Raw genomic sequence first — 22,965 nt, 5'->3', positions numbered from 1 at the left:
GCTCCTTCTGGGTAACTATAACACAAGCATGCCAGATGCTTAAGGCAGAGGCCATGAAGATTGCTATAGAATTGGGAAGTCCAGAGCTTTATCTACAACAGCCGTTGTTACCTGGGATGCAAAATAAGTTGTTGGAGGGATGCCCAGGAGCGTGGCGCCCCTATCTAATTCCAGTTCTGATGTCAGAACAAGGAAACCCTATTGAGAACATAATTGAAAAGTTGCAACAGATAGGGGAACTTCCAGGATTGGCGTTAGAGGTGGATGGAAAAGGCGGCAGTGAGAAAAGAGGGCTGAGTGGGAACGCGGGGTCGGAATCCAGGGAGCAAGCTTGGCTCTTCCGTCTGCTTTTACAGAAGGGCATTGATAGACAGGAAAATGATGGGAAGCCAGCAGAAGTATTACGACAACTAGCATGCCGATATAATGTCCATGCGGTCCAGGCAGCCGAGCTCAGGAATAATGTCTGAGGTTGATAGATCACGGGTGCTGTATCCATGGGAGGATTTAGAGCAGACAGTGTTAAGATTCAGACCGAAGGAGAAGCTGGAGACAGTTTCTCCCCCTCAGGAGAGGCTTGGACGCCTGAAACAAGAATAGGGGCGTGGCCAAGCTCCAGTGTCTGAAGGGTTCCAATGTAACATCGCTCACCGAGGCAATCAACTGTTTGTTACACGTGCCATTTATTGTTCGGAACAAAATAGACAAATGGTTCGTGCCTTGGTGGACACGGGAGCGGAGGTCACAGTAGTGCACGGGAACCCAGAAAAGTGCAAGGGGGAAGTAATCCCTGTTTGGGGTTTGAGCGACCAGCCTGTCAAGGGAAAACTTGTGACTGACTGCCATCAAGCCATACACCAGACTCTTGAAGCTGCTGGGGTGTTGCGACCAGGGAAGGTCCAGATGATCCAATCAATCAGGGTGCTCAACAATAGAGGGTTAACCAAAGAGTGGGCGCCCCTTACCCTGATGAGAGGGATACCCCGTGTGAATCGTGCAGTAGCCCCCTCGACTGTAGCATATGAATCTGGAGTGAACTCTAGTTTCTTCCCTGCTAGGGAAGGGTTGGTATTAAACCATAGAGGAATACTTGAATGGGATCCCCGGGGAGGATTTTTTGAAAATTAAGGCAACCTCCTCGCCTTTCCCCCCCCCCCGCCTTCTCCTGTGAGTGGACCAGATGTTCCAGGGGAGGAGGAGGATTGAGCTGTACTCTGACTTGTATCCTTGCAGAGAGACTAGGGACATAACTTCAGTATAGAATACAAGAATGAAGCGACAGCCAAGGTCCAGTATGAGGGGCCCGGAAGGGCCAGCGACCCCATGTAGAGATCATTAGGTGTGCTGCAAGCACTGGGAATTGAACAAAATAATGTGTCCTTTGTTCTTAGTTGCATCCAGAGCCAGACATGGGTGCAGAGTGTCGTTGCAGGTATATTGAGAGACGGAGACAACGGAGTCCTCCCCACTGAGATCTGAAAAAATCATGTGGGACATGGCCACAGAGAAAGACCGACAGCTTCGAGCATGATGGAGGCCTGCGGACTTCACCCATGACCAGGTCCTCAGTGCAGTTATCACCTATGTACTGACTGTGGCAGATGTCACTGTCGAGGAGTCTATCTGTGCTCTACCCACCCCCACACCCCCAAAGATGATGCCCTTAAAGCGAGCAATGTTTCCTTTTGATACCAAAGAGGGCAGATGCCATTATGGGATCAATCCGCAAAGCAATAGTAAAATCACATTTGCTCGTGTAGGGAAAGGATGCGTGTGTTCTAGAACAACTTGTAAATATGTGCTAAGTAATGAAAGTTATAATCAGGCTGTGTTTAATGACTCTAATATGTGTGCTCACAATGTAGTTATTATTAGAGGCTATGATTTTGTGTGTTACCCATATTTAATGAGAATCTGTGTGTGTGTCGCCATAATAGCGGCTTACTACTGCATGAGGCAAGTGAGACACTGCCTTGATGACCAGCTGAAGTCTGAGCGCCTCCTACCATAGTCACGGGCAAGACTGGGTTGGCCTCTGTGTTTGCCACCGAGAAGAACCTCGAGCTCCGCTGTTGGCTGCAACCCATTAGGCATTGAGTGGTGGGGACACATGCCATGCCAGACCTTGATGTGAGTGATGGCCACCTCTCTCTCTGAGGGCCATCTAGGAGGCAAATGTAGGCCAAGTAGCCTGCTGCTGGCATGAGTGACAGCTAGTGTAATTAACTTGTGACTAAGTACACAGAATTTGCCTGAAAATTGCTTATGCTAACTCTGCTAACTTGCACGTAGGCCCATTGGACTGCTTACGCCATCCTGCACAGTAGGGCCATTTACCATTTTACAGACCAGGTTAAAAAAAAGAAAAAAAAAAAAAAAGAGAGAGAGAGATGCAGCAATGTCATTGCTCGAAGGCACTGGCTCCAGGGATTGCTGCCACACAAGCATTGACCACACTACGCAGACTGGGATGCTGGCTAGCAAAATCCAGCAATGTTACGACGACAGCTTTGCCATCATTGTTGGTAGATGTAGACTCGGCTTGGCACGCAACCTCGCTGCGATGGCTATGCTTCTGCATATGCATGGCCACAAGTGTGAGGAGGGAGGCGGCATGTGCTGTCTGACTCTAAGTGACCACGCCACGCATATGCACGCCCAGGTCCAGACGTTACAGGACTCCATTTGGATGATGGACGTGGGGTTGGCCATGGCTACAGAAACTGTTATTAGAGCTGTTATTTCTATTTGTAATATTATCATATCCTGTATCCCTTGCATAATGATGCTGACACGAGGCATGGTTGAGACTTCTATGAAAACGTTATCTGTTCGCGTGCTTGACTATGATAGATTGACCTCTACAGATCGTGGGGTGGTATGTATAGGAGGTGGGAATCTTTATGATTGTTTATGATCTCTACGGATCACGGAGTGGCATGTATTGGAGATGGAAATTTCTGTGATCTGTAGAGTCATCAAAATCTCCTGTGAGATGCAGACGCCAGACCTTGAGAAAGAAGATGTTTGCCTGCCTAGGCTGAGTGATAAGGAGCACAGACGCAGCTGCTCAGCTCGGTTCACAGGAAGCCTGTTGAAGCCGGCCGCTCGGTCAGGCTTGTAGCCAACTTAACCGCAGACGTCCTCCACACTAGCTTTGGAGGCCAAACACCCAGAAATGAGGAAGAAGAGGAGGAAGGCAGGACCCTCGAATTGAGGGCTGGGACCCCCGATTGGTATGCGCACCTGCGCACTTGGCGGGGGGAGAGTTGCGCAACTAGAGTCGGAGTTTGTCTGTCCCCCGGTCCGCCCCCCCAGCCTGCCTCCTGGGTCGGACTGACCCTACGTGCCAGGATGCACCGGGCATAAAACTGGACGGTGCGGAGAGAGCGGGGGGGGAGAAGAAACTCCTAACTCTGAGGCCTACGCTCTCTCTGCGGGAGCCGGTCAGCAACTCTCTCTCTCTGATCTGCCAGCTCGAGAGGATCTTCGGGTCCAGATCGGCAGGTATCACCTCGTGAGTAGTTATCCATACTTTGCTTCTTTTATGTGCTTTCACCTGAATAAATGCTCGATGTAGTCACCTTGTTCTAGCATGATTATTGCCAAATCCCGAGCCCATCCGGAACACCATGCTACTCAACTCTGTTGAAACAAATGAAGGAAATGGAGCATGAACATTTCACAATTAAAATGTACATGGCTATACCACTGTTAAATCCCTCCCGCTATGTTACAAGAAGTCGCATGTGCAGCTAAACAATTGAGAGGACTCTAGGGCTTTGAAATGGTATCTTGCCCACAATACTGTGCTAACAATTCCCTGCATAATAAGGATTACACATTCTCACCTTCCTTCACGCTAACTGCATGTTCACATGTCATCTCCGCATCCTTTTTTCCAGGTGACTAGACAAACGCACACACAAACTTCACTTAAAAATGCACCAACTCTTGCCAAGTAGCAGCAGGATGAAATATAGCACAGTAACAATCCAGCCTTTGGCCTGGGCTAACACTATACATATTAACACACTTTGATGTGAGGCCAAGAAAAATCTCAGGGCTGGGATTCTGAGTTTTGTGCCCAAACAATCTGGGTTTGTGCTTAATATACTATAGTCTGCTTTTAAGTTACTGCCAATCATTAACTCTACAAAGACTAGGTCTGGGACTATTTTTTTTTTGTTAAAATGAATGCCATGAAGGTAAGGAATATTGAAAAATCTACATTATTTTGAAAAGAATAAATGAATCAATCCTTAGAAAGTAAATGGTCTTATTCAGAAATAGAAGGTATTTCTAAAACCAGTTCGGAAGTAATCTTTCTTTCCTGTATGTCAGTTACAGAGTTCTGAAATACTGGATTTCTTGAACAAAATACAAAAGGAAAAGGAATACACTAGCTACTTAAATGTAGAGACAGCTTGAGGACCAAAAAAATCTTATCAAAAGAAAAGATCATTCCTTCCATTTTCTGAAGTAATTAAAAGACCACCTTAGTCACACTAAAGAGTGTGATCCCTTATCCATTAGGGGAAAAAAAGAAGCATTTAAAACAAATGAGACTAATAATGTGTACTTTTTAAAAGAGTTGGTATTATGATGTTATTTACCATGAAGATGGGAAAAATCCTAATAACCAAATAACTTGCTAAAACATACAATGTGGATGAATACGAGGCATATCATTTAAGGTTCTAATCACACTGAGGCTCAATTAATCCCTGTCTCAGTCTTTAAGACTGATCTCTAACGTATTTTATGCAGTTTGGTTTGGGCAGAAGGTCATACACATTTTCTGCAACATTAAAACCAGCTTCCTCTTTTCTGACAGCTTGCTTCTGGCCATGGCTTTGTAGCTGACTTTATTTATTTATTTATTTATTTACTGTGATTATATTGGATATCCATTTTACTGGGAAATCCATAAGCAACTATAAAAGTTTAATTGAAGCAAAAACAACAAGAAAAACTGCCCACAGGGAAAGGAAGGCAATAACCTCTTGAGACAGTCTTAAAGTTACCGAATCCCAAGAGTAAGGACTTTATCTGTCATTTTAGCCAAAAATCTTCCTCTCCTTTGTCCTTCATACCACACAATGAAGGTCAGATTCCAACTCAAAGTAATTCCCATGGTTCTCAGGCTTGTCTCTGAACTTTACTTAAATGAACAACTTCACTGGAAACACTGACTCATTTAAGCATTTGTAAGATTGAGCATCTTCCATATGACTGAGGATAATTGTCAATATATAAATTAGCACTTTGATTTCAAACCCATATTGAATTTGTATGCCATAAATCACTCAAAGCATGCTAAACATACAAGTTAATGAGGAAGTGCATCAAAACAAACGTCTGGTGTGCAAGTAGGTATGACTGCAAGGGATTATATGGCCTCTGGGTGAGTCTGTATATGGTATCATTACACAATTAGGATACTGCAACCAGAATTAAAAACAAACAAACCAACCAACCAAACAAACAAACAAGTTTCCCTTCTTTCAGACAATCTTGAAATAAATAAAACAATCTCCTCCTTTCTCTTACACCTAAAGTGATTCTTTGTGTATGTGATTTGCTAGTTTAACATTGGCCATAGTTGAAATGAAGCAAGGAACCATAAAATATCTAAAATTCCTTTTCTGAGAATCTAGTTTATAAAGACACCTTAACATGTAGACACTAAAAAGAAAAGAAAAAAGAGAAAAGAAAGTTTATCTTATAGATTACACAGATTAGCTGTGCGTAAAGTTTATGTTTTATTTTTCAAAAGGCAGAAGTTTAAGACTGCTATTACATCTGTATCAGACACTGTAAGAGAACTGCACTAACTTAGAATGCATCAAAATAAATGTCCATATCAGGTTTCTCACAGAAGTCACGTTAACTCATTCCCCACATTTTATGACATATAGCCAATGATTTGTCACCAATTATTGTCTGTCATTTTTCTCAGTGCCTCAGTGGGTACTTGTCCCTTTTATATCAAGTAGCTCCAGCTCACGTACATCTGTTTACCATAACTGTGGCAATAAAGCACAACAGACATGTTCTCTCAGCAAACCCAGACTTAAAGCATTTTAAAAGAGTTCCATCTGCAAGGCTGTAAGTCATACATAAATTGGAATCAGTACAAAGCACTTTCAGTGTAAACTTGGTATTATGATGCCTAATAATATTCCATAGGCCTTTTCCTAGCATAGACATGGAATTGTGTACGTTTCCAACAGACTCTATAAACTCCTTATCTGAGTCATGTCCAGATTTCCACAAAGTTAATAGAGGAACCTTATCTTCATGCATAATGAAAACACGTAGAAGGTGCCGCCTGCATAACAGAGAAACTATATCTCCTTGCCATGTCTTCCCAGCCAAGCTGGCATACTTGAATTAGGACCATCACAAGAACTCATGTTATGAACAAGCAGTTATCCTTGAAAGGAAAACTCACCTAAAGTGTTCATAATCTATTGTATCTAACAAATAACAAACCTAATGAAACGCAGCTTGGACATAGATTGATCAAAATACAGAAAACAGGAAGACTGAAAATACTGCCACATGGTTTGATCTCCTCAATATTTCCCCAAAGTGGAATCTTCATGAATTTAAAGTCAAAAAACCCTTTTGCATCCCACACATTTGATATATCTGACTCTTTCCATTAGAGAGGTACTGCATCTCCAAAGATTTTTTCAAATAGCATTACAAATCAAGATTGAAAGAGCAGAATATAAGAAACCTAATATATTAAGCTAATTATGAATAATCAGTAAAACACTCAGAACACTCCTGTTTAGTTTCTTTAAAAGCCACTAAAGGTTAGGATATAAAAGAAATATTCTGATATTCTGCATAGGATCGGCAGAAAAGATGCGATGCTCATGTATAATTTAAATAATTTAAATGTTTTATGGATTTGAAAATAGATGTTGTATTCTACTCGAGATGAGGCTGGGGGATGGAGAGGGGACATTTCCCTTGCTGCTTTGAAGAATAAAGTAATTTCCTTATCCCGTCCTTACACAGCTTATAGGTTCCTCTGTCAAGATGGTATTTTCACACCTTTCTGTCAATATATTATTGGACAAGATCACATAAGAGGATGTAAGATTAGGGAAGATGAGACCGAACTTCTTTGATCTCTAATTGAAACAATTTCAGTACCAAGGATCCTTCCTTAACACTCTTTAGTCTCTTTCAAGCCAGAAGAGCTATGAGGTCAAAGATGGATAGATGGCCTCGCAGTATCTAGATTCCACTCTAGTGCTACATATTGCAATATTTTATGCATCAGACTACATTTTAATACATACCATATAATACTTTAACAGTTGGAGCTCTGGACAGATTACTGATGCACACTAAGTACCCAGCAAAATTTCTGATATGCTGTGCTGATTATATTGCACCTAAAAATTAGAATGCAGAGGACAATGGGAGGAAGGCTAGAGTAGGCTACTGGTGTGGAGGAAGGCTACCACATAGTAGACGTTTTAGGGGCAGCCTAGTCTTGCAAGAGAACACATAATATGTTGTAATGCTATTAAGCACGAAACAGCAAATTAAAAGTATCCAGAAACTGAGACTTTTTGGTTTTGGTCACAAAATATGCTTTCTATTAAAAAAAAAAAAATCACAGCTCATACACATCTTAATTAGCATCCTGTTTTAAATATAGGCTACACATAACAGAATGAACTCAAATGTAGAGTTTTAATTCTCTAGCAGGCATTTTATAGCAATACACCACAGAGAATACCTACCTAACCGAGTAACTATTTCCATCACTGTAGAGAAATGCTGTGCTGAGAATCTGCACTGTGCTGGGAATCTGCACTGTGCTGAGAATCTGCACCACCTGCGCCTTGCTGATAATGTACTGGGGAGTGTTAGTGAGTTGTCCTTGGCCGGCTGGGAATGGGGAGCTATGTGGGAAAGAGTAGTTAGCCGTTTTGGGTAAACAACTTTGCAGAGCTGGGAAAGAGCCTATGCGGCCGGGACATAGCAACCTCCCTAGCAACCAATCGTAGCTAACCTGGATATCCCTCAGATGCTTGTAGGTATAAATATATGTGCACTTCCGCTAATAAATGGAGCAAGATCTAAACTCATATTGGGATCGTGTCTTGTAATCCGGCTCGGCTCCCGTAAAGGCCTGTGCAGTTGTCCTGCGCCTGGTTCCAACATCTGGCGCCCGAACAGGGACCCAACGGCAGGGTCGTCGGGACCTGGCGGCAGGAAGGTGCTGTGGCAGGTCGGAGATCCTGGATAGCCACGGCTGACGGGGGAAGATCCGCGGGCGGAAGATCCGGAGTCACCGCGGCTTGACGGAGGATCGCGGAAAATCCAGGGTCACCACAGCGTGATGGAGGATTGAGGAGCTGGGAAGCGGCGTCCGGTGTGAGGTACCCACACCGCCGGGACAGTGCTGGGCACAGGGTCTAGGGGCGGGGGCGGTTGAGCCGTCGGGGCCCCTCCGCGAAGACCGCCTTAACCATGGACTGGGGGGCGGCAACACAGCTGCTATTGTATATTCTCGCCAAGCGAGAGGCGGCTGTGAGTACAAAGAAACTCTATGAGTTGTTACGATGGGCACAAGAGATGGGACATCTGCAGACTCTGGAACTTATGTATAGTGCCACTGAGTGGCAGGAGATAGGGGACTCTCTCTGCGATGCCACCATTGGGGGTAGTAAAACGGCTAAGGACTTGGGTTGTACGTGGCAAGAAGTAATGATAGCGAAGGTCCTCCTCACTCCCGCGCAATATCTGTTATGGGAACGGGAGTGGGAGAAACAAATCCAAGAGGTGGTGAACGCACGTAACATCTCGGGAGATCCGTTGTGTGGTGTGACTGGGCAGATGCTTATGGGACGGGATCTCTATGGTGACCCCGCGACTCAGCTAACCTACTCGATGCCCATGTATAATGCTTCACGGAAGCAGGCGCTGTTTTTAGTGCCGTCAGAACAAAAGGCCCCATCATTTACGATGGTGAAGCAGGGATTGCAGAAGTCCTACGGAAATTTGGTGAATAGGCTCGTGCAATCCCTGGAGCAAGCTACTGAAGAACAGACCCTCTGCAAGCTTTTGATCTGGTGCAGAGAGAATGGGTTCAAAGCCGAGGCCCACCTAGTATTCAAATCCGATGTGAAAGCCAAAAGCAAAGTGGCCGCCGGAGTCATGTCCGCCTTTGCGAGCACTTCAGGACCGGGACCGCCACGCCACCGACAACGGCTGGTGTTTGGAGATCCATCGCCAAACCCCCCGCCCGTGCCTGCCCCGGTGCCTGCACCTGCGGTGCCTACACCGTCTGTGCCCCCGCTTCCGGACCGCCCCCCGTCGCGCCTGAAGAACGGCCTGGCTGGGTCCAGAACTTGTTAGATAAACTCAAAAAAAAAAAAAAAAAGGGGCGAATAAAGTGCGAATGAGATCAAGGAGACTTATGTTGCTGAAGGCTTGATGAAAGCCAGGAGGGAGGTGCAGAGGAATTTGATTCATCTTTTAAAAGTGGGGGTTGTAGAACTGTAATGCTTTAAGTGAGGACGGAAACCGTTATTAGGGCTATTGTTTCTATTTGCTATGTTCATCTCTATTATGTGTTGTGTCCTTTGTATATTGATGCTGACACGAGGTATGGTTGAAAGCTGGAAAATTGTGTGATCCGTAGAGTCATAAAACTGTTGTGCGAAATAGAATCCAAGATCTTAAGAAAGAAGATGCTTGCCTGCCCAGGCTGAGAGATAAGGAGCGCGGAGGCGGCTGCTTAGCCAGGCTCACAGCCGACCTCCTCAGAAAAGCAGTTGAAGGTGGCTGCTCGACCGGGCTTGTAGCCAACTTAACTGCAAACATCCTCTAAATTAATTTGAAGGTCAAACACCCGAGAGGGAGGGAGATGAGAAAGGCAGGACCCTCAGACTGACAGCTGGGACCACTTACTGGCATGCGCACCTGCGCACCCAGGAGGGAAGGTTATGTGACTGAAGGCGGAGTTTGTCCGCCCCCCGGACTGCCTGCTGGCACGTCCTGGCCCTACGTGGCAGGATGCACCGGGCATAAACAGACAGTGCAGAGAGAGGGGGGGTGAGACTCCTAACACTGAGACCCACGTTGTCTCTGCGGGGACGCCCGCCGAGTTAGGAGCCTGTCAGCAACCCTCTAATCTGCCAAATCGAGAGAATGTTCAGTCTCAGTGTCCTGCCAATAACCAGTGGAACTCACTAGTGGAGTGCACAGCTACGTGAGGTCGTGCCACTGGACAGAAATTGTGTTTGTGCTGTTTGTGTCTGTGGTCTTTAGATCTTTATTGTGTAATATATATCAGCAGAGAGGGCTAAATAAGCACAACAAGAAAGTGCAGAATTTGAAAACGGGAAAGTCAGGAATAACTCAGACTACGGCGTCCCCCCCCACCTCCCCCGCCCACCCCCCCCCACCGATGGAGGACTGGGAGCCGTACTCTGACTTGTATCCTTGGACAGAGCTTAGGGGAATACTTACTAATTGATTTAAAAGATTGTTTTTTCACCATACCATTGCATCCTGAGGACCATGACATAGTGGAACATATGAACCAAACGCTGAAATGCCAGCTACGAAAAACGAAAAATTGGCAAGAGCAGTATACGTTTTAAATTTTTGAGGTTGCACCAGGGTAGCCTGGTCCCTCGGATGGTCAAGCATAGGGCTGGGCTAAAGGGGGCCCTGACAGAAGTAAAAACGGGTCCGTGTAAGGTGATGCTGAGAGCCTGGAACATGGGAAAATGGACGGGAGCCTTGGACTTGATAACCTGGGGGAAAGGGTATGCTTGTGTCATTACGGATACTGGAACCTATGGGTGCGCTACAGCCGGGGATTCCATCCCCTGTCATGTTACCTCAGGGGTGGGATCTATTGATTGTGGATTTAAAAGACTGTTTCTATACCATTCCCTTACATCCGGAGGATTCCTCGAGGCTCACCTTCACGCTACCTTCGGTGAACCATGCAGAACTGGCACAGCGTTTCCAGTGGGTCGTCCTGCCTCAAGGTACGCGAAACATGTGTCAGATGTTTGTCGCTGCTACCTTACAGCCTCTCCGACAACGATGGCCTGATACCATCATCTACCACTATATGGACGACATCCTGTTTGCCCGAAAGACTCGATTCACGACAGAGGATGAGGAAGCAATTGCCAACACACTCAGCAGCTCCGGTCTGGTCATCGCTCCGGAAAAGGTACAGCATACCAGCCCATGGAAATACCTTGGCTGGGTTGTTACAGAATCCACAGTCGCTCCTCAAAAGGTTACCTTACATGTGAATTTACGTACATTAACTGATGTGCAGACCCTAATGGGAGATCTACAATGGGTGCGTTCATTGCTGGGTATTTCTAATGAGGACCTTGAGCCACTACGTCCTTTGCTCAAAGGTACAGACGCTGGGAAGCCGATTTTGCTCACGCCAGCGCAGCAAGCCTGTGTCGAACGATTAGGGGAGTTAGTAGCTACGCGCTTATGCCCGCGGTATCTTCCAGAATTGCCTTTGCGCCTTCTCATTCTTTCACGGGAGAATTCCCTTACGGCGGTAGTCATGCAGTGGCAAAAGAAAAAAGGGGGAGAAGACTACCTTGCAGTTTTAGAATGGATTTTCTCCTCAGTTCAACCGTGCAAGAGCGTGACCCCTCGTTTGGAAGCGGTGGCTCACATGATCCACCGTGGGAGAATTCGGGTGCTGGCAATCTCGGGGGGGTGAGCCGGCGGCGATCCACCTTCCCCTGCAGGCGGCAGATTTGGAGTGGGCCCTGTGGCACTCCACTGCGCTGCAGCTAGCGCTCCTGGAGTTCCCTGGGGAGGTGACTTCGGAAAGGCCTGCAGGAAAGCTTGGCCACTTCCTTACCAGCTATTCGTGGGTAGAAAGACCAAAGTGTGTAGAAAGACCTCTGCGTGATGGCCTCACGGTGTTCACAGATGCAGGAAAATCTTCCAGAAGGGCAGCCATCACCTGGAAGGAGAAAGACCTATGGAAAGCCCACACCCTACAAGCGGTAGAAGGTGACTCGTTGCAGACTTTAGAATTGGCAGCTGTCGCATGGGCGCTGATGCACTGGAAGGACACCCCGTTGAATATTGTATCGGACTCCCTGTACGTCCTCGGAGTAGTACAGCGAATTGAGGATGCTCTTTTGAAAGAAACTTCTAACCAGCGATTGTTCCAGCTGTTTCTACAAATCAAAAGAGCGGTGAGGTGGCGTTCGACAGCATTCTGTATCATCCACGTCCGGAGTCATCAATGGACACTAGGTTTGGGGGAGGGTAACGATCGGGCTGACCGGTTAGTGAGCTTGGTGCGTGAGCATGGGCCACTGAGTTGTTTTGAAATCGCCCGTATTGCTCATGAACAGTTCCACACTAATGCCAAAGGCCTGATCCGGATGTATGGTATAACTATGTCCGATGCCCGCGGAATTGTGCAGGCCTGTCCCCAGAGTAGTCATCATGGGCCAGGTCTGGGCATTGGTGTGAATCCCAGGGGCCTGAAGGCATTAGAGATATGGCAAATGGATGTAACACATGTTCCGGAGTTTGCTCGACTTAAGTATGTGCATGTGTCTATCGATACTTACTCGCATGTAATATGGGCAACCGCTCAGCCTGGGGAAAGAGCCCTTCATGTGAAAAAACATCTAACCGCTTGCTTTGCAGTATTAGGAGTCCCAGAAGTGATTAAGACAGACAATGGTCCGGCATATGCCAGTGACAGTGTTCATCAGTTTTGCGAAAAATGTGGTATTAAGCATGTCAGGGGAATTCCAAATTCACCCACTGGCCAAGCCATGGTAGAACGGGCTAATCGCACCTTAAAAGATTACCTGATGAAATTTAAGGAAATGACAGACCCAAAAGAATGGTTGTCCTATACACTGTTTGTATTAAACCATCTTTGTGTGTTTGGAGATGACACGGAACCCCCCATGTGGGTGCACGCGCAGCGGGTCCGTAGTCAAAAGATACAAGAATCATCTATGAGCGTGCACTACTGGCACCCTCGGACCAGGTTATGGGAGGGTCCAGCAGAAGTTGTATTCAATGGTCGAGGGCATATGTGTGTTTCTACACCCACAGGTCCACTATGGGTTCCCAGCAGATGGACTCGCCCTGCGAAAGGACCCACGGATACGAGGGACCGTCCTGTCGAAAAGGACATGCAGGACAGTGGTGGGCAGCAGCGTTGCTGATGTTCTGGGTGCTGGGCTCTGGGACATAAGGGGCTCCAGGGTACCATCCAAGGTTGTTTGATCCTCGACAGAACATCTGGGTGACCTTAGCTCGAGAGCTAAATACCACGCGCTTCTGTGCTAGTCTGGCCACCCCTAGTACCCGCTTTGTAATATGTCTAGTTGGGGTACCTGTGAACGAGACCACGTGGAAGTATTTCTGGAATGCAGTAAAGGCAATGCCGTCTTTGGGAATCCTCAAACTTTGAAAAGATTGACAGTACTCGAGAACTTGGCAACGGGAATCAACTGTTTCGATCTTTGGAGCCACAACCTGCCTGCAGGGCCTGAACCACAGGAGATAGAATTAATAGATTCTCTTAATGCTTCTATTTGCCTTTATCTTAATGCATCGCAGAAGGGTTGCGCTTCGGGTTATAATAATAATTGTCGCAGTAGCTCTCAGGCGCCCACCTGGTTGTACCCAATCGGCAACGGGAGTCGTTGGAATAAATGGTGTGGTAAGATGTCCCACAATTCCTCACATCCGGGATCCAGCCCTGTAACCCCTCGAACGTTGCCTGCAGGATATTTTCTCATATGCAGCAACCGGGCTTGGTCCGGAATTCCATCAAAGCCCATAGGGGGTCCATGTACAGTAGGCCAAGTAAGTATGGCTTTCCCCTGGGTCCATCCTAACAGCACCAGGGTCAAAAGAAGAACTCGACGAATGGCACGTAGCATAACCCAGACGGAGGACTGTAACGACAACGTCCGACTCTGGTCCAAGTGGGAAGTAATTTTGACATCCTTCTTTGTACCGGGGGCGGCAGCGGCGCTAGCTCACAAAGTCTTAGACACCCTATCTTGCTGGGTGGTTAAACAAGCAAATGTCACCAGTCATGTCCTCTCTAATCTTGCGCGAGATTTATCACAGGTGCAACATGCGGTGCTACAAAACAGAGCAGCCGTCGACTTCCTGCTGCTAGCCCATGGGCACAGATGTGAAGACTTTGAAGGAATGTGCTGTATGGATCTGCAAGACCACTCTAAGGCAATCCACCAGCAAATCCAACAGCTGATGGAACACGCCCAGAAGATACAAAAAGATGTGGGCTTCTTTGGACTGGATGGGTTAACTATTTTATTGGGTATTGGTGGGTGGCTGAAATCCTTGCTTAAAACAAGTTTGATGCTTTTGATTATTATGCTTTTAATCCTAGGCTTAGTCAGCTGTGCCTTTGCATGCTTAAGGCGAATGCTATCCTCCCTTACTCATAACGCCTGGTTAATGCAAAAGAAAAAAGGAGGACTTATAGAGGAATGGCTTGGAGATCGAGGACACCTTACGGCTCCAGGCGGTTGGTAAAACCTCGGCGATGAAATGATCGAGAGTCCTTGAACTGCCCATCAGCAGATCAATAGACAACAGACGCTGCTCAGCAGGACGTCGGACTCTTTGACTGGAAAGACCTTGCAGGCCAACACGGACTTGGGGATGGGTGCATGTATTAGTAAATCGCGGCTAATGTTACTAGTTGTTCTATTGCTTATGCCTTGTAGTTTTTGGCTGTGCTTTTGCATGTATTAGACATAAGGTATTCTCACTTACCAGCAAGGCTTGATTAGTGCAAAAGAAAAAAGGGGGAATTGTAGAGAAATGCTGTGCTGAGAATCTGCACTGTGCTGGGAATCTGCACTGTGCTGAGAATCTGCACCACCTGCGCCTTGCTGATAATGTACTGGGGAGTGTTAGTGAGTTGTCCTTGGCCGGCTGGGAATGGGGAGCTATGTGGGAAAGAGTAGTTAGCCGTTTTGGGTAAACAACTTTGCAGAGCTGGGAAAGAGCCTATGCGGCCGGGACATAGCAACCTCCCTAGCAACCAATCGTAGCTAACCTGGATATCCCTCAGATGCTTGTAGGTATAAATATATGTGCACTTCCGCTAATAAATGGAGCAAGATCTAAACTCATATTGGGATCGTGTCTTGTAATCCGGCTCGGCTCCCGTAAAGGCCTGTGCAGTTGTCCTGCGCCTGGTTCCAACACATCACGTCTGTTACATTATCATTATTATCCAGTCTGTTTTTCAAACCAAGACAGACAATGTATTTTGAATACATTTCTCTATTTACCAAAGCAGAAATAAAGGAGAAGGAAAACAAACAAACAAACAAACAAAAAACCAAAACCCTACTTTCAAGTTACTACATAATTAGTAATTTTTCTATTACAGCAAGTAATTAATCAGCTACTTCTGAATGAAATTAGAATTTTTCAATTCTTTCTGCTTAAAATAGGTTTGGACACTTTAAGAGGATGCAAAATGGTACATTTCAAGAAAGTTAAAATGAAACTACAGAAACTGTAACACTGCTGGTTTATAGCCATGCCTGGCTCTTAGTTTTAAAAAGACTACCCATACAAATGGAGCACAGTATCACACACTGAATGTCTGTTTTGAAGTACAGAATGAATGATTTTGAATAACATATAAATATTTATAATTAAACTTCCACTGCCAGATGAAATGCAAGTACCACTCTAACACTTACTTACATGAATATGTAGACATTTAAAATTCCCATGAAAATTAAATTCAAAATACCAGGCAGCATAGTAATAGAGATCTAAAAGTACTCAAGAAAATACAAGTGCATGAGAGATGCTACAGATATCAAGGCAATTTGATGCAACAGTCTTTTGTAGCAGTACAATAGGTCTAGAGTTCTATTTTAATCTGGTTTTGGTCTCATCTGGCACAATCTTCTTCTTTAGCATTATTTAACAGATGTTTTCCATTATTGTAAAACCTGGCACTTTAGTGGACTTCTGCAAAAAAGACCTTTGGACCTAAAGTTAAGAAGGATCGTGATAAAAGGTCAATAGATTTGACTGTATTATAACCAGCTGGAGCTAAGGATATTAGCTTCACTATGCTCCCCCAAATGAAAACCAGGAAATTCAAATATGCTCATTTCTATGTTTAAATAGATGTCAATAGAAATAGATACTTCACTGGCAATCTCTCCTTCTCTTTTTCAACTTGTACTGCATTAATTACACAAGAAGTATACTTCTGGAATCAGGCTAGTGCAAAATAATCCAGTAATACTTTCCCACAGGAAAAAGCACAGTTGTCAAAACCAAAACATTTCAAAAGAGCATGTCAGTTCTGACATAATGCTATCAGATGGTTTCTTAGCAGAATTCAACATGATTTCCTGCCTGGTTAACTTGGCTAATTCCACAGTCAGTCCAAATGACCTCTCTTGATTATATGAAATCAGTGAAACTGGCTCCTTAGTCCTTTCAATTAGGGAAGTAAAATAGCATTGTGGTCTGAAAAGCCAAAAAGACAGGTACCTGTATGTGAGAGGATATCTAAGTAACGGAGACTTCCCAATAGAAGACGGATACGATGAGCCGGACTAAGACCAAGGCGAAAAGATCGTCACCAGCTGGAAGAACACAGAAGTAGAAGAGGAAGAACCTGTAAACAAGCTTATCAGTGCAGGATAGAGGACTGTGTGCGGGCCAATCATGTAACCGTGTGCCCTGATATCTACAGCCAACCTAGTACGGTAGAACACGCGTGGACAGTAGTATGTAAGCAATCACAATGTAAGCGTACGTGTGGCTAGATGACTTAACAGAAATGTAGTGATTTCTGTTAGACTCATATTGAAGCCTCCAGGAGTTATGTCTGGCCTCCCGCACCTGTAGGCTGAGGCAATGCTACTATATAATCAAAAATGTTTAGCAAATTAATGTTGTATATACAAATGCTGTGTGCAGCAGATATGAACATAACAATCCTAAAATCTGTAATTTTATATAATATTTTCCACTCTTTCTCATTTCCATTACATTAAATACTGGCATGTGGCAAACCACAAGTCTACGTATCTTGGATCACTGTTCGAACACTACAGATTTGCAGTACAGTGCAAAAATATTACTCTGTCAGTATGAAATTTTTGATTTCACAGTGTTTTACACATGCAGCAATAGGGGACCACTGACGTTAAGTACTGCTGGAAATAGTTTTATTGAGAACGTGATGAAGCCTTCCTCAAACCACTAATAAATCAAAGGGGATGTAAATAATACATGATAGCAAACAAATATTTAAAACCAGTAGCATGGACAACCTGAATCAAAGAATTTTCAGAACTGACTGATGCCCATTTGCCTGTTTTTCAGAGAGAGCTTGTTTCTTCCTAAATAAGTACTGAAGAAAAATGGAACTGTCTAATACCATAACAACTTTCTAAAAGCATATATATTCAGATCTTACTGATAACTTAGATGCTAACTTGCCTGAGATTAATTCCAGTCAAACCTATAGAAAGATGGCATCAAATAAACTGATAGGAGGGGAAATTTTCATGAAAATGAGTTCTGTATCTTTCTACAATTTTAAGTACTACGCAGTTAACTCTACAGATGGCATTTTGAAAGGTGGTCTAACTAAAAGGTTCTCAGCTACAACAAAACTCTATCACAACTATATAAACAGATAAATTTCCCGTTCCAAAGTGAGTAATTACCTGTAAGTATATAGTATTCACAACACACACTACCACTACTCATAAACAAAGAGCATTCACAAGATGGTATAAAAGTATCTTCCTGAATGCAGCACGATGAGACTCTGAATTGAGTTTAATAAACAGAAGTATAAAATACCTGAACACCTGTCTTAAAAATGGAAGTCAAAAACAAAACCACATGCAACTAAAGAGCTGCTCCCAGCAAAGTCCAGGGGAAAGTAAGTCAGATGACAGAAGTATTCAGGTTGCAAGGAACCTCAGAACATCACCTATTCTAGCCTCATGCTCAAAGCACAGGACATCAACTGCTCTCCCATCATCTACAGATACAGCCATTGTATAAAGCAATCACATTGGTCAAGCATGATTTACTTGCATTTACTAACTCTTTCTAATCATTTTTTTCTCCTTCATTTACCATGATTGGCTTCCAAGTGCCACTCCAAGACCTCCTCCACGGTTTTCCCAAGGACCAGTGTAAGGCTGACCGGATTATCCTTCTTGCCTTTTTTGAAGATGGGTGCGTTTTCATCCTCCCATCACAGAGGACTTCCTTCAAAGAGGACAGACAACAGCAGTGACATCATCCAGCTCTCTCAGCACCCTCAGACACAACCCATCTGATCCCATAGATTTGAATGGGTCAAAACTTCTCATAATTCCTGACTCAATCCTCTTCCACTATTAGGAATTCCTCTCTTCCATGAACCCTGCCTCTAGGCACAAAAGCCTAGAAGGCTTCATTCAGCATCAGGCCCATATTTTTCTGTGCTTATTTGTGGGAAACTGAGAAACCGTGAGAAACTGTGGGAAGCTGTGGGAACGGTGAAAGTTAGGAGGGAGAAACTGTGAAAGTTAGGAATAACAGATTAGCAGATAGAGAAACCTAAAACACAGGCTGGATGCACCTGTCTCTGGTTGGTTACCTGTTGTCCATTAGCAGGATTGGACCCAGATAGCAATAGAGTCAAGGAATTGGCTGGAGGCAGGGGGAGGGAGTGCATGGACAGCGTGTGGACAGTCTATGCTCACATACTCGGAGAATGTATAAGTTTGGTCTGATGCTCAATAAAATGGCTTCTGGTCCTAAACCTTAAGCCCCTGCTCCTTTCAATGACTCCCACACTTATTATTTTTCCGTTTGTGTAGTTACAGAATTTCTTCAAGTTGCCCTTGACTCACCTTGCCAACTTCAACTCTATCCGAGCTCTGGCTTTCCTAACGCCCTCTCTTCATGTCCTAACATTTCCATATACCTCCTTTATAGTCCATCCTCACTTCCACATCCTTTATGTACTTCAGTCATGACTTGTTTAGCTAAGCCAGTCTCCTGACACTTCTGCTCCCCTTCCCTGTGCCTGGCTGAATTCTGGATTGGACTACTCTTGTATTTGGAGGAGACTATCTTTAAAGGCCTGCCAGGATACCACCTACCAGTTCCTCTAAGAAGACAAAGTCTATTCTCTTGACATCCAAAGTCTGTACTCTGCTACTTGTCACCCTCACTTCACACAGAAACCATAGATGATAGCAACATAGAGATAAAGAATTATTGCTGTTCTCTTCAATCTATTATGAAAATAATTTTTAAGCAAAATATTAAAATATGGGCACCTGAAATTTGGTAGAATTAAGACTGTTGGAAGCCAAAATTATAGAAGCTGATTTCTGAAGGTACATCAATCAATAGAAATGTTTTCTGAAGGTTATTATTTAATAAATTTATTTTAATTGAAATACTAAATTAGACCATAGAAAAAAAATCTCAAATACTTGAGCTAAACTTGAGTAATGTCAACGACTCAAAAAGAAAAGTCAGCATTTCTTCCTCAGTAGTTCAGGTAGTCTAGCTACTTCATATTGTCATTCAATAGCATATCCATCATAGGGATGCAACTTTTTTTTTTTTTAACGTACAGTGAAAAATATTAAACATCCCAAAATACTATCTTGATATAGCTGTGGCATTTAGAAATAATCCATAAATTACTTCAACAGCTACATAAATGTAGTCTTCTCAAGGTAACAAAATATGCAATAACTACTTAACACTGGAGAAAAATTAAATCTTTATAACTCTAAAGAACTTGGGTCAGGCACCAAAGCAAGCAATCCTACTTGCTCTAAAATCATTATGAGCTCATTAATGATAAGAACAGATGGTGAAAATAATTCTAATCCTACTTAATATTCTCTTCAAAAAGCTGCCCAGAAACCCTTCTAGCCAAGACAGTTTAATTTCTTACAGTTCAGCTAACTTTTTTTTTTTTTAAAGTTTGGAACACATAGAAATAATTATACCTATTTCTATCCATTTTTATTATTAATAAGTATGTGCAGAAAATCTCGCTGTCAAGAACTGAATGTCCAAAAAGGAGACAGAGGAGTCCCCAAACTTTATTCGAATAAAGGGAGAGTCCACCAGGCATATCCCTGTGGGGCCTCTCAAATTGCTGGAGGACGCAGCCACCCCTTTTATCCTAATTTCCCGACCGAGGGACGCCCTCTCCTTTTCCCCATTGGCCAAGGTACTCAGAAGTTGCAGCCTTCCTGGCTCACCTATACCAAACTCCTGCCTCCCTCCATCTGTTCTCACCTGAGCTCACCAACTCCTTTGTCCCCCTTGCTGAAGAATGTGGGGAAATTCCCTTATTTCCCTTATTTGTAAAGGCCCCCAACTCTTGGCAGATGCTCTTTTGTCCCACTCACTCATGACTGCTCAGTCTCCCCCCTCCCTTTGTCCTGCTCTTCAGCCAGACTGTGGGGGAATCCCCTTATTGGTGAATACACAAACTCGAGCATTCTGCTCAAGTACATTTATGTGATAATTTTTACTCTATTTGTACACTGCATGCCTTGGTTACAAGGAGCAGTGAAAAGTAAAAAAATGCTGGTTGCTCCGAATGTGCGATACCCACGCCACCTACAGGATGAAAACAAATGTAAAAGGAGTATTTTTTAATTGCTAGGCTAGAAGATTGTTCACTTGGAAGCATTCAGCTGATCATCTCCAGCCACTGACATTTTACAAAGCGTATGTAAGGCTGATTGATTCCTTTTAAAACAATGGCAAACAGTTCCTTTATCTGCATAGACTTTTTCATTTAAACATCTGTTCTATACTTTGAAGTTTAGGCTTAACCTTTCTGAAAACAGACCTGTGGTATTTCTCTAACAACTTGCCAGAATAAGTGGGAAATTTTTTTTCCTGAGTTTTCCTATCTGGTATGAAATTGGGAAGCCTCGCAAATCATATTTTAAAAACATACACAAAAGGTTCAAATACATACCGAAATCACTAAAACTAACCATCATTTTGAGCGCTCCAAGTATCATTGGCATTTAGAAGAAGCAGTGCCTGGGACCTCAGTACCATAAATTTGAGAAGGTGGCTATTGTTTCCATACTGTTGCTCTGAAACAGATGTACAAACTTACATAAATGAATACAGATTTGTTGAAAAAGCCATCCACGTTAAAAAGACATTACTCTGAAAAATATTAAAAGTTCAATTATTCTATTTGCAGATTTAAATTTCTGATGATATGAATAATTTTGGTAGACATCAGATGCTCCTTGGCATCTGACATGTTACAAAACATTCCCCTTCAAGCTATGCCTATTGGATTCGACTTTGTTTGATTTTCACATCTCCTACATCTATGTTTCTTCTGATCAACATCACTTGGCTGGTAAAGTCCCATGTGAATATTATCAATCATCTCCAGTGTGCTTACAAAACAGGTCAATATTTCAGATATTGAAATGGAAATAATGGGCTGCTCATCTTACTTTATCTCATCAGGCCTCAAAGTTGACATCTATGTAGATCAAACAATGCCATGTCTTTGATTTTCATGTCAGAAGATGTTAGGCCATCATTTGGAAAGTAACAGATTCTAGAAGTTGATGTTACTTGTGATACTGATGGCTCTGCCAGTTATGGCTCCCAACTGCTAAAACTGGATCCAATAAAGTCCTCTTCTAAGATAAGATAACCCCTAACTCTACTGCTACTGCCCTGTAAGAATGGAATAATCAAACACACAACACCCACCCTCTGGATGAACAACCAACAGCCTATGGAACACCTACACAAATGTCTCTGAAAATGTGAAATATCATGCAAGCTGGGACACAGAATATGCCATGAATTCCAAAGCATATGCCAAGATCTGTGTCTCTTTCATGCTGTAAACTTGCTGTGTCCCTTAATCAACTTTGCTCCTGGCAGCTGTTCCTGAAACACCCAATGGACAGTTAAGCAGATTGCTGGGCAGACCATTGGATGGATGGATGAAGCACATATAGTATCAAATGTCCTATTCTAAACATTTTGTTTGGCCTCCCTATACTGGAGGGTGCTATTTTTAGCAAAGAAAACAAAACCAAACCAATCAGGAAAAAAAAAAAAACCCACAAACCTTTCCTTGCAGATTTTTTTTTTAATTTGTTTTTTCTCCTTCACAATCTGTTATAGCTATCCAACACGGATCTTTGTCCCAAGTCCACCACATAAGAACCTAACCCAGATCATGCATAATTGTTCACAGATTTGAAAGACCAACACACAATTATACAGACTTGTGTCCACAATCAAAGACAGAACATTGACCTTACAAAGGTTACATTTTTACCATATAGGAGAATATTATGGATAATATCAAAAACATTATACGGGTGCAGTATTAATTTATCACTGAAGGCATAGTTTTGAAACACAGCAACTACTTCTTCCTGCTGTTAGGAAACTGCTTCAGCACAATGCTCCTGCAAGCTCTGAGAGAGAAAACTACCTGATGCATCCTTGCCCCGCGCACTGACACATGATCACTTTTTATTCACATCAGATAATATTCATGCAATTTATCACTGGAATTTTCCATGGATCTCAATCCTAGGATTAATAGTCAGCTTTTGAGATCTAAGCAACCCATCATCCTCCTCATAATACTTGTCTGTGAACTGCTGGGTGGCAGCAGAACTGGCACAGCCACCAACTTCCAAAGCACAGTATCTAAGACAGTAGAACAGAAAAACAATGGACAGATTTTAAAGGATGCCTTGCACACATCCTCTGAGACAACACTGATTATATCTAGGACAGTCATCAAGGCAAAGGGTGTTCAAATTATGAGGAGATCCAATATCTTCCCTCTAATGAATATGTTTTACTCAACAGATGCCTCCAAGCCCT

This window comes from Tinamus guttatus, unplaced genomic scaffold (genome assembly GCF_059628265.1).
Source record: "Tinamus guttatus ecotype Peru unplaced genomic scaffold, ASM5962826v1 Tinamus_guttatus_pri_ptg000299l, whole genome shotgun sequence".
NCBI lineage: Eukaryota > Metazoa > Chordata > Aves > Tinamiformes > Tinamidae > Tinamus > Tinamus guttatus.
This window is presented reverse-complemented; position numbering follows the sequence as displayed.